The following is a 13,460-nucleotide window of genomic DNA, read 5'->3' on the forward strand; positions in this document are numbered from 1 at the left end:
ACTCAAAAAATGCTAAAATAACTCAGTAAATGCCTAACATGAAAACCTTAAGATATAATCTATAATTAATCTTACTTTAACTTAGTTGCAAATGTATGCGTGAATATGTGGCCTCTGCTAACACACACACTTCAACACGGTCCTTATTTGCCGATTCATCCCGGAATGAACATTGGATTGTTCATCCGAAAATCAGCCTGCAAAGCAACCTGTTGCCTTCTATCTTAAAGGGAATTGCTTGTCGGATATCCTCAGATTCGAGGTGTTTAAGCAACTAGACCCTGTAAGAACGAAGGATTTGAATGCGATTTAAGCTATATGAATGTGCAAGTAATCTAGATGAAGTACAAGCAATTAATCTAAGAAATAAAAGACATTAAACTAAAAATGTATGCATTATTAAGCTAGATGAATCTAAAATAAGAATGCAAGATGTATGTAAAAATATGAGCAAATGTGAGTATGAATTCCAGCAGCAATTTGATGCAAATTCTCTAAATTCATCCTCTGAAATGAAGAGATGAGGGTCTCTTAAATAGACTTTCCTGAAATCCATCAACGGTTGAGATCAATTCAGATCAACGGTCAAGATTGAAGATGAGGTTCAGTCATAAAGGGAGATTCCCAAATTAAAGGCAGTTAACAGATTTAATTTGAGTAAAATAAGGAGTTAACTGATTTAATTTGAGTAGAAAAAGGAGTTAACTGATTTAACTCATTTTTTATCAATAGTGAATTGGAAATTTCCCTTTTTGAACTGAAGAGAGATTTTATTGAGATATTTAATTTAATAAAATGAGATATGCTCTCATAATTACTTTTTCTATTTAATTAAATAATCTTTAATTAACTAGAGACACTTTTCTTATTTAATTAAATAACTTCATTTAATTAATTAGGAATGACTTCCCATTTAATTAAATAACTTTCTTTAATTAATTAGAAGTAAGTACTCAATTTAATTAAATATTTTCATTTAATTAATTAGAAATACCTTTCCCATTTAATTAAATAATTACATTTAATTAATCAAGATAGGCGTATTTATTAAATTAAATAAATTTAATTCCATAGTTCATTAGCCTTAGGATATAATTTAATTTAATTAAAGTATAAATACTTAATAATTAAATTATAATTAAATCAAGTAGGTTTAATGCGACTAATATGAGTACGTACTATAGGAATTAAATAAGAAATATGATGAATGCATATTAGGGTTTTCTGCATCTGACAATTAAGTCAAGAGTGAATGGAAAAATGAGAATTGCCTATTAGAATAGGACTTAAAAATTATCAGAAATAGACCAGAATTGACATAATGGCAATGAGCCAATTTTGGGGTATTACATTTTGCCCCTCTTTGAATGAATGTGCAAGCAGTACGTTCAATTCAAAGAAAATCAAAAAGTATGATGCAAAGATGAGATTGGTTCCGAAGTTGATGACACAGAGACCAATTGATAAGCTTTTAAGGACTATCTCTAGAACAGAGCTTAATCCTAATGAATCCAAGTAGAGCACTTAGATACCTAAGATTGATAGCATTTAAAAGACTATCTTTAGAATGAAGCATAATCTTTAAGGATCCAGACAAAACATCTAGATACCTGAAATTGATAGCATTTAGAAGATTATCTCCAGAACGGAGCTTAACCTTCAAGGATCCAGATAGAACACCTAGATACCTGAGAATAATAGCATTTAGAAGACTATCTCTAGAACGGAGCTTAACCTTCAAGGATCTAGATAGAACACCTAGATACCTAAGATTGATAAAAGATAACAAGGTCCCATCATGAGTCATAGAATCATCCCCAGAATGAGGCTTGATCCTCAGGAGTCAGGGTTTAGACTGTCCCAATACCTGTCTATCAAACTCTGAGAAGAGTTGTTATAAGGTTCATCAATTGATGAAAAGATAAGATAGATGGAAAAGATGCTAGATAGAAGGGAACAAAATGCCCCGAGTGATGAGATGCCCCAAGTGATAAGGACAAGTGAGGGAACCAGATGCCCCAAGAAATGGGTATTCAATGATGTAATCATCCTGCCCCCTTGGGAGCGAAATCGAAAGATGACACACCAGAAATAGATGTGAAGCAATATAGCAATAGATACAGAAGAAATCTAAGATTCAACAGAATGTAGAAGAGATCAGAACGATCTGAACAATAAAGAAGAGATCATAACGATCAGAAGAAATATGAAGAGATCAGAATGATCTGAAGAAATATGAAGAGATTAGAATGATCTGAAGAAATATGAAGAGATCAAAACAATCTGAAGAAATATGAAGAGATCAGAATGATCTGAAGAAATATAAAGAGATTAGAATGATCTGAAGAAATATGAAGAGATCAGAATGATCAAGTTTGAGTTGAAAAGATTCCAAGAATTGAAAAGTATCAGAAAGATTTGGAGTGCACAAAAAAAATTAAAATTAAAATGCATTTTGAGCCACTTAAGTGTGTCAAATTTCAAATTTGATCCCGAAAAATGGGTTTAGAGAAACCAAAGTAGCCAATAGGGTGATTAATCAATCATTGTGCAGTTCGTGAAAGAACATGATACTTTGAAGAGATCAGCAATCCCTCATTAGAGAAGGTGAAAGTAGATTTGCAATTTAATCGCATGCTTATGCAAGTGAAGTATGTAATGCAATACTATGTTAAATGCAACCCTAGGTCTAGTTACCAAGCCTCGATGATTTATCATCATTGGATATAAAATAAAGCTCGTATGTTATACAACTCCCAATGACATTGCAATCATGAAAATATGAATATAACATATGTTATTGGGATGTCAGGATTAAATGTAAGCATTCGAGGCACAAGAAGCCAGAATGACCAGAACATTTGTCCCTTTTAATGTAGCAAGTTAACATAAGCATCAGAGCATAAATGCTAGGATGACCCTAATGTTGCTTGCATGACAAGCACACCAAACACACGGGAGATATCACTTATACTAAGTATTCAGTATTCATTCTGTCTGCAATGACCCTTGCATTCGTAACCTGAGACAGAAGTGTGCTAGATATACTCGCAGTGACCCATACGTTCACTTAATAGGACGAGTATCAGTATGTACTATAGCATGTAGAGTTCACTCCAAAAAAATAGGAGAAGAACCAATGTCATTGACGTATCTGTATAAAAGGAGTCAAGGTACACACACCCATCCAATACGAGAAGGAGGCTCTTATAGTGGACACCTCTCTTATAGGCATAGATCAACTTATTGGAACTAAATCGCAAACAAAAAGCAAAGAAAAAGATCATGCCCCCAGTCCTTACCTCTCTAGTCAAAGATGACATCATCGAGTTGCTCAAGGAGATATGATAAAGAAAAACAAAGAAAACAAATAAAATGCTCAGCATATCCAAACAAGTATATCATTTTTTTTTCTGAGTTCAATGTTTTTGGGATTGATGTCAAATGCCAATGTCCAGAACATGTAAGAAAGAAATCTCTTTAGTAGGGTGACAACAGTAGGTAGACGCAATCAGAACGACTGGTGAGTGAGGTCAAAGAGGAATCTTCACGATGAAGAACCTAAGAAGGACTAAGCGATAGTAGACAGACATAGCCAGGATGACTGGTGACTGATGCAAAAGAGATCTTCCATAAAGGAATCTTGAGACATGACCTAAGCAATGGTAGGCAGACACAGCTGAAACAACTGGTGACTATTGCGGAAGAGATTCTACGAGAAGAATCTCAAAAAGAGTGACACTAGCGATAGTAGGCAGACGTAGTCAGAACGACTGGTGACTGTCGCGAAGGAGATTGTATGAGGAGAATCTCAAAAAGAGTGACACTGGCGACAGTAGGCAGATGCAGTCAAAATGACTGGTGACTATCGCGAAGGAGATTCTATGAGGAGAATCTCGAAAAGAGTGACACTGGCGGTAGTAGGCAGACGCAGTCAGAATGACTGGTGACTGTCGCGAAGGAGATTGTATGAGGAGAATCTCGAAAAGAGTGACACTGGCAACAGTAGGCAGATGCAGTCAGAATGACTGGTGACTATTGCGAAGGAGATTCTATGAGGAGAATCTCGAAAAGAGTAACATTGGCGACAGTAGGCAAACGCAGTCAGAATGACTAGTGACTGTCGCATAGGAGATTCTATGAGGAGAATCTTGGAAAGAGTGACACTGGCGACAGTAGGAAGACGTAGTCAGAATGACAGGTGATTGTCATGTAGGAGATTCTATGAGGAGAATCTCGAAAAGAGTGACACTAAGGGGGAATGCCGCCGAGCTATGAGAAGACTCAATCCATGGATACATGAGCAGGAAGCAGGAAAGCAAAAGCATGAAAGCAACATGTACAAAATAGCTAGAAGATGCGCTGCAAGATGGAGCATTGGGAACAAGAGGCGCCTGTTTACCAAGTTTTCATCTTCTTGGCAAGTTTTCTTCTTTTTTTTTTTTTTTGCTACCATGATGCCTATTTCTAGGTTTTCACCAATGGCACTTTTCTATTTTTTTCAAATTTTTTTTATTTTTCTCTTTTTGATTTTTTTTTGGTGTTACCAAGGTGCCTATTGATAGGTTTTCACCAGGGTAACAATTTTTTTTAGGAATTTTTCTTATTTTTAGATTTTTTTAGAGATTACTAACTCTCAAGAAGGATCACCTTGATTTTGTTCTAGTGTCTAGCAAGGTGTACAATGAGATGTAGTAGCAAGCAAGTGGATAAGTAGAGATGGAAAGGCAAGGAGTATGAAGCGGTGAATTTTACCCTCAAGGAAAGTCTTCACAAGATTACCCAAGCTAGGGAAAAGGATATAACAATATGAGCTCATGGTGTAATGAAGGGTGTCACGTAAGTAATCCAAGAAAGTGACCATGTCAAGAGATTGCCAAGAACTGAGTTTTCTTCTTTCTTTCATTGATCAAGACCAAAGGGTTAACTGAATAGGATAGCAAACTTTGTTATGGAGGTTATCAGTGAATGAATTGAGATGAGACGAGGACATTTGAAGGATAAGCAAGATCATGATAGGATGTCATGGATGGAAGAATTACGCATGATGCCTGTTTACCAGGTTTTCATCATGGTACTTGTCCAAGGTGCCACAAGAAGTGATTTTCACCATAGGATGGATTTATTTATCTTTACTTTTGCTACCAAGGTGCCTGTTTCCAGGTTTTCACCAAGGCACATTTTTTTCTTTTTTTTCTTTTTCTTTTTTTGGATTTTTAGAGTTTTTGGGAAGAATTCAAGCCTTTTTCAATTTAAATAGTGCTCCTATAAGAAAGATAAGTTATGATAAGCCAAGGCCATAGCAAGGTACACTCAAAGATGTTGATAAGGTAATGGAAGGGAAATGATAGAAAAATGAAATGTAGATGGAGGATAAGGTTGTTGGTTTTGGAAGACTGAAACAAGCAACGATGGCAAGCAGGCATAAGATTTAGAGAATCTCATGAGGGTGGATGAGATATTAAGCAAGATCAACAGTAGAATGATGGAGGGAATATGGATGAAATATATTGAGGCTTAGATATATGAGGTAGCAAAGCCATTTTGGAGAGGGTGGAGTAGAAGGTTTTGAAACTGTTTTAGGAAGATGTTGGAAGAAGATGGAGTTGAAGACTTTGGAAGCTTGAATGTCAACTTTGATTTGTTTTCAATATTCAAGTCCTTCAAAAGAGACTTGGGAATCCATATAGCTTTTGATTTTTCATTAGATGCTTTGGAATGCATTTCTTCAATAACAGATTTAAGAACCCATAATTTCTTTGTTTGAGTTCTTTCAATAGTGGACCTTTGCGGTCTCTTTTGCATATTTTTCTTCTTGACATTCACATGTTGATTAGAGGAGACATAGTGAACTTTTGAGGATGGATTCATGCACTTGTGTTTGAGTTGATCATCCAAATTGCTTCCAAAGGACTTGGAATTTATGGATGAATGAGGCCAATATGACTGGTTTAGATGGAAAGGTGAATGTGAAGAGTTCAAGTATTTATATCTTTGTTGATCTTGGGGTAGGGTAGGAGGAACATGTAATGAGTTGAGCATGGAAGTAGGAGATATAGGAACATAAGGTCCCAATATGGATGGAAGACTTGAAGGTTTTAGCTTAGATGGGTATGGACCAAGGATAGATTTAGAAGATGTGAACGGACCATGAGTATGGATATCAACATCTTTAGAGTGAGAAATATGACCAAAACCATCAATAGATTTATGAGAAACTGTTATAGGAGAAATACCTTTGACAGGAGTATTTAAAGCTTGAGCATAGTTTGGAAGTGAATGTAGCAAGGTAGAATAAGAGAGCGAGGGAACAATTTTCTCTTTAAAAGGAATTTTTGGTAACATAGGAAAAGTATCCTTCTCTTGGTCTTTTGTAATCTCCTTAGGGATGGTGGAAGGAATATCTTGATCTTGCTTAGTAGAGGTGCATGACATGGGAGATGGAGGACTATGTGGCTCTTGAGATGGAGACACGAGATCTTGGAAGACTTGAAAGGGGATGAAGGAATATTGGTCTTGATCAACACTTGTTTCTTCATCATTTAAGTGGTTCTCTTGACATGAAACCAAATCCAAGAATAAGGGAGTATTTGAATCTATATTCAAATATATTTTTAGAGGCTCCATAACAGGGTCTTGAAGGGACAATGGAGCAATAGTTGGATTGGGGATAATAGGAGGAGCAACACATGGAGGTTTTGGATCTTTGCTTTGTGTAGTATGGGAGAGGTTTGCAACTAAGTCAAGATTAGCTTGAGTTTCCTTTAAAGGTAGTCCTTGAGGGTACACATAGTCAACTGGGGGAGTAGTGGGTTCTTTTGGTGAATATGTGTTGGAAAGATTGGACAATTTAGAAGGTGGATGTATGTTGGAAGAAGTAGAAGTTGCATTTGAACCATTACTAAACATGGTTTCATGAGGTTGATCCTTCTTGAGAGTAGAATCTTTAGTAGCTGAGAGCTTAGATTTTCGAATTATGCCATTATCAAAAAGATCTTGGATCTTAGTTTTCAGCTCCTTACAATGTGAAGTTTTATGTAAATTATGTCTATGATAGGCACAATAGTTACTCATGAAGGAAACTCCCACCAAAGTGAGCTTAGGTAAACTAATGAGTTTTTCTTCAAGAATTTCTTCCAAGGTTAATTCATAAGATTTTCCCAAAGGTGTGAAATCATGCTTTGGTTTAGATTCCCAAGGTTTTTCTTCAAAGATATTTCTAGATTTCTTGGGTGTTTGTGAAGTGTTCTCAGATATCTTAGATTCAAGATCACAAGAATGTGATTTTTGGTTGTCATAGAAGGAAGGGAAATTTTCTCTCAAGGAGAATCTGTTCGATGACATGTTTTCCTCTTCTTTTAGTCTGTGAAGTTGAGTGCTCATTGATTGGATTTGTTGCTTCATGTTTTCCATAAGAATCCCTTCTTCCTCACTAGGAATATTGGATTTAGCACATTTTTTGTTGGCCATTTTGATGTACTATGTTTCAAGTAGTGACAGCCAAGTTTTAGAACATAAGTCAAGTTGCCACAGTCATAGACAATGACAAAAAGTAGCAACTTAGACAAGGACCACACTAGAACATAGTCTCAGAAAAGCAAGATAAAAGTGCAATATACTAAGGTATGAATAGTCTAATTTGAAGGCTAGAATAGCCAAATATTATGACTATCATGACACGGAGTACAAAAAGCACTAAAGGACAAGAGCAAGATAACTAAGAGACAAGACTAGTTAAAGCATGGACCACAAGTCATTAGCTAAGCAGGATGCCACTGTTTGAGGAATTTTTGCAGACAGAAATTGACAAACGGATGTAGAAAAGGGTAGCGTATAGATCGCAGATAGATAAATCAGACCAAAAGTGGAAATGCTAACACAAGATTTTGCACGAAAAACCTTTACAGGCCACGCGAATAAGTTTCGCAGACCGCGCGAAGAAGTTTCATGGCTCGTGCAAAAGTCAGTGACAGTATTTAATTTCACACGAGAAAGATCTCAAGTCACGCGAAGACTCATGAAAAAAATTTTAATTTTGCACGAGGACAAAATGATTTCGCATGAGGACCAAATGATTTCAAGCGAGACTAAAAAAATTTTTGGGCGAGAAAGCAGATCAGTTTCAGAACAGCGACTGATTTTGGCAAGATTTCTGGACTTTTTAGACAGATTGGGCAGATTTTTGAGACAAGTTCAATTTAACAGACAACAAATTTGATTGTTTTAGTAAGCAAGCAGATAAACAGGAACATAGAACAACAAGCAGGTGATATCAAGCATGTCTGAAAACAATGAGCAAGGGCAAAAGCAACCTTGCGCATGAACAATCAAGTGACTTAGTATGCACTGATTCTTAAGAGAGCTAATTGTGTATGTTTTCAAAGAGTTTTGCAATCATGCATACAACCCTAGAAAATAAAAGTTGGCCTCTCTAAGGTTTTTTAGTAATGGTTTGACTCTACAACTTTTATGACTCACAGGGGTGACCTCCAATCCCGGTGCACCGAGGTTTTGACACAGTCTGAGAACTTAATCTTCAAGAGCTGCTAGGGAGATCTGACAACCCATAATGAACCACACCCATGGAGATTTCTTCCACAAGGACATTTATATAGCGGTTGTCACTACCATGGTGAAAATGGCTATTACCGCTTGAGGTTCCGTCAACGCAGTTTTCCCTATAAAGGGATTGTCTGCTACAGTTAACCCTCTCTAAAGGTGACCGACTCACAATAGTATACCAAAAGGGGACTTAGCTTCCAGATTCAAGGTTTTGACACCTTTTCACCTTTAGCCCAATCAAAGCAAACAGATTAATCTAACACGCTAAACTAAGAGTATCTCTTAAAGATCTATGATATCAACTCCCAGTGATCTATCAACCTCTCTAGAGAAAGGATGTCTTAATCAACAAGTTGAAGATTCATCTATCTGCGAGATGCTCAAAGTATCCTCCCCACCTAAAAGGAATCCGTCTTAGAGAGGAGTTTCACTAGGAACCCACTCCCTCAAGATCCACGAATAGTGTTCATGGGGGCTTAATTACTATGTGTGTACAGATGTTAATTTTCGAAAGAAAATCTATCCAAAAGAAATCAAAAAGCACAAGGTGGTACACTTAACACTTTAACTAATGCGAGGTGAGTCCAAAGATGTGGAACATTTAACCCCTCACATAAGCCAAAATGAGTCAACAACTCAGAAACTAGTGAGTTCTAGAAAGCACAAAAGGGTTGCCTAGTGGAGCATTTAACGCTTCTTTCCTGTAGACCCCTCCCCTTTAATGTGGTGCTGATCTTGCAACCACAAGGTGGAATGAGGGGCCGGCGGATTAGTGATTCCAATAACCCAAGATAGCTAATTAGATCTATCACTAGTAACTAAGCTTGCTAGATGAAACTAATAGAGATCACAACCTAGTATCAAATTATGCATGTGTTGTAAAATGACATGAGAGATCTTCGTTTTAGGCCCAAATGAAGTGTTATCAGTCAAAGAGAATTACCTGATAATCTTTGCAATGCGCTTAGTAGATGTTTTACCTATTTTTAGCAACTTTATCACGCTTTTCCAATTGTCCTACAAACCGCTGTTATGCTGTAAAAAAATTAGAAAAATGGAAATAAAGATGCTTAAGAGAAAACATGTTAGTGAAAACTGAAGCTTAACTATGGGAAAATAAAATTTAACTTTTTTTCTTCATTTTTATACCCATAAAAAAGCTTAGAAAATGCTAAAACCTATGAAAACATCAAAAGTCAAAATTCATTTTATACTTTTTTTTTCCTTTTTTTCTTTACATTATTTATCTGGAAAATTGGAAAAAAGCTGTCTTTTGTATTGCTATTCCAAAAAACACAAAAAACATGAAAAAAACTAGAAACAGTGAGCAATTAGCAGAAAAACCAGAAAACACAAAAATCAATGCAAAAAAATAGCAGAGTTTCACACGAAATTTCTTATAGAACCTCGCAAAGTTATTTCTATCTCGCGTGAAACTGTTTGGATCCTGTGCGAAATTATTTTCGGCCTGCGCAAAGAAACAAGTGCCATGTGAAATTTATGACAGAGCCATGCGAAATTATTTTTGTCTCATGCGAAACTATTTGGAGCCTACACGAAACTATTTTTGGCCCGCATGAAGAAAATAGTGGCGGCGCGAAGTTTCGCGCACTTAGGCATTTTCTCACGCGATATAGAAAGAATCTTTGCACGAAGATTCTGGATCCTTGCGTGAAAATGAAAAGTCTCGCGCGAAGATTTCTGAATCTGTACGAAACTATACGGATAGAAAACACAAAAATGATTTTAAAATGTAGAAAGAGGCTAGAAAAGTTCATTTTCTTGACCCCACGGTGGGCGCCAAAAATGTATGCATGAATATGTGGCCTCTACTAACACACACACTTCAACACAGTCCTTATTTGCGGATTCATCCCAGAATGAACATTGGATTGTTCATCCGAAAATCAGCCTGCAAAGTGACCTGTTGCCTTCTATCTTAAAGGGAATTGCTTGTCGGATATCCTCAGATTCGAGGTGTTTAAGCAACCAAACCCTATAAGAATGAAGAATTTGAATGCGATTTAAGCTATATGAATTTGCAAGTAATCTAGATGAAGTACAAGCAATTAATCTAAGAAATAAAAGACATTAAAATAAAAATGTATGCATTATTAAGCTAGATGAATCTAAACTAAGAATGCAAGATGTATGTAAAAATATGAGCAAATGTGAGTATGAATTCCAGCAGAGACTCGATGCAAATTCTCCAAATTCATCCTCCAAAATGAAGAGATGAGGGTCTCTTAAATAGACTTTCTTGAAATCCATCAACGGTTGAGATCAATTCGGATCAACGGTCAAGATTGAAGATGAGGTTCAGTCATAAAGGGAGATTCCCAAATTAAAGGGAGTTAACAGATTTAATTTGAGTAAAATAAGGAGTTAACTGATTTAATTTGAGTAGAAAAAGGAGTTAATTGATTTAACTCATTTTTTATCAATAGTGAACTGGAAATTTCCCTTTTTGAACTGAAGAGAGATTTTGTTGAGATATTTAATTTAATAAAATGAGATATGCTCTCATAATTACTTTTTTTATTTAATTAAATAATCTTTAATTAACTAGAGACACTTTTCTTATTTAATTAAATAACTTCATTTAATTAATTAGGAATGGCTTCCCATTTAATTAAATAACTTTCTTTAATTAATTAGAAGTAAGTACTCAATTTAATTAAATATTTTCATTTAATTAATTAGAAATACCTTTCCCATTTAATTAAATAATTACATTTAATTAATCAAGATAGGCGTATTTATTAAATTAAATAAATTTAATTTCATAGTTCATTAACCTTAGGATATAATTTAATTTAATTAAAGAATAAATACTTAATGATTAAATTATAATTAAATCAAGTAGGTTTAATGTGACTAATATGAGTACGTACTATAGGAATTAAATAAGAAATATGATGAATGCATATTAGGGTTTTCTGCATCTGACAATTAAGTCAAGTAGCGAATAGCAGAATGAGAATTGCCTATTAGAATAGGACTTAGAAATTATCAAAAATAGACCAGAATTGACATAATGGCAATGAGCCAATACTTGATCCCTCCTGATTGAATGCATCTTTACATCTCAACAAGAATATTTTACTTATCCTTCTAATTCACTTCTTCAAGGCATCATCAAATCTTCTATTTCTTCCACATATTCAATCCTCAACTTGACCATATATTTATACCTTACACATTGTCAAGTTGACTTGAATACAACTTAGAATAATTAATATTCATCTCCTTAGTTGGCTAGAACCAACAAACAATTCAATTGAACTCAATATGCCAAAATAAGAAAATACTTCATTAGCCCACCCTTCTCGGTAGACACTGACACAACAATGATTTTCCTATGTTAACCAAGTGAACTTAGTTAACACTACATATTCATGGAGTTCTTTTGGTAACCAAGTGAGCCAGATTAACACTAGTTGCATCCAGCATTTCCATCTTTAACCAAATGAGCTTGGTTAACACTCAACTTCTATAAAAAATTCTTTGTCACCCAAGTGAACTTGGTACACATTGTCTTTTGAACTAGGAAAATTTTTGAATGCTCAGTAGACACAGGAAACTATCTTCAATGCTCGAGTGAGCCCGGTATACACTGACTAGCAATAATATGACATTTTGTGTAACATCTAAGACAATACAAAATTAATCAATTATTTCAAACAATCTCCCTCTTTGGCATTGATGGCAACACAACATGTCATAAAACAATGAGATTTTAGAGCAGGAATAATGTAAGGAAAATATCTTTAGTTTCATTCCAATTCTCATAAATGAGAACTCCCTCTATCCATGTGAATCCCTCTGCCTTTAGTTTCTTCTTCTATTAGTGTTACCTATTTTTGTCTCTTGCCAAAAATTTGAATTTGAATACTTGAACCCACCCAACAGTCACTTCCCATCTTTAGTATTATTTTAATGCCATGGAGATACAAAAATAAACGAGTAAAAAACCTTATTGTATCCCATATATTTCATAATTTATTTCCGCTAGCCCACAACTTTTCGCACCATCAGATCTTTCATGATCTACAGTGGGCACTTTCTCGCATTCTCACGATGTACTACCTTTAAACAATGCGGGGAAGCCCCTTCATCAAATGTGGTAGGTGGGTCCATGTTCTTCTTGTGGGCTGCAGAGGGGAGAGCTACTAGTGAGCTGGCAGTTTGATTGGCACCCACTTTTCTACATTTTGTCGTTTGTAAAACTTTCTGACAATGTGGGCAAGTTCCCTAGTGACACATGTCCTAATGATGTCATAGAGGATATTCACGTAGGTTCAGAGGGCACATGTTATGGGCACCGTCAAATCTCCTACGATCAAAGGCTGAAACATGCCTACAATATGAATATGTAGGGATATTAAGCAATGCAGGCAAGCACCTCGTTGCCATGTGTCTTTGTGGGGTCAATTTGGTTTCATATGCCATAGGGTGATGCCAGATGGGGCCAAGTCACTGAGGTGGCTGCCGAGGTGTTCGTGGGCCAAAAAATCTTTAAGGGGGCAAGTGTAGTATGATAAGATCTTTCACAATCGTTGATCTCATGGAGATCAACGATTAGCGCTTTCCTAAATTTTGGAGATGTGAGGAAGTTAAACATTGCAGGACAGTGCCTAAAGGACACATGTCCCATTAGGCTTGGCTAATAAAATTAATAGAAAGACTGGCAGTTATGAGACCATCGCAGTCAAGGTTTTGAGGAGCTGGCGCAATTAGTTAAGAAGATGTGGTCAACCATGTAGAGACTTCGCGGGGTGGCAAAATGAAATTAAATCATTGGTCCATGTGGCTCATCTTGATGGCAGGATTCGGTTGACTTTTTGACTTTGCTAACTGACAAGCCAAAAGTAAGGGGAATCAGGTTTTCATGCACA

This window comes from Cupressus sempervirens, chromosome 7, assembly GCF_028749045.1.
Source record: "Cupressus sempervirens isolate cs-2001-9-10 chromosome 7, ASM2874904v1, whole genome shotgun sequence".
In the NCBI taxonomy this organism is placed as follows: domain Eukaryota; kingdom Viridiplantae; phylum Streptophyta; class Pinopsida; order Cupressales; family Cupressaceae; genus Cupressus; species Cupressus sempervirens.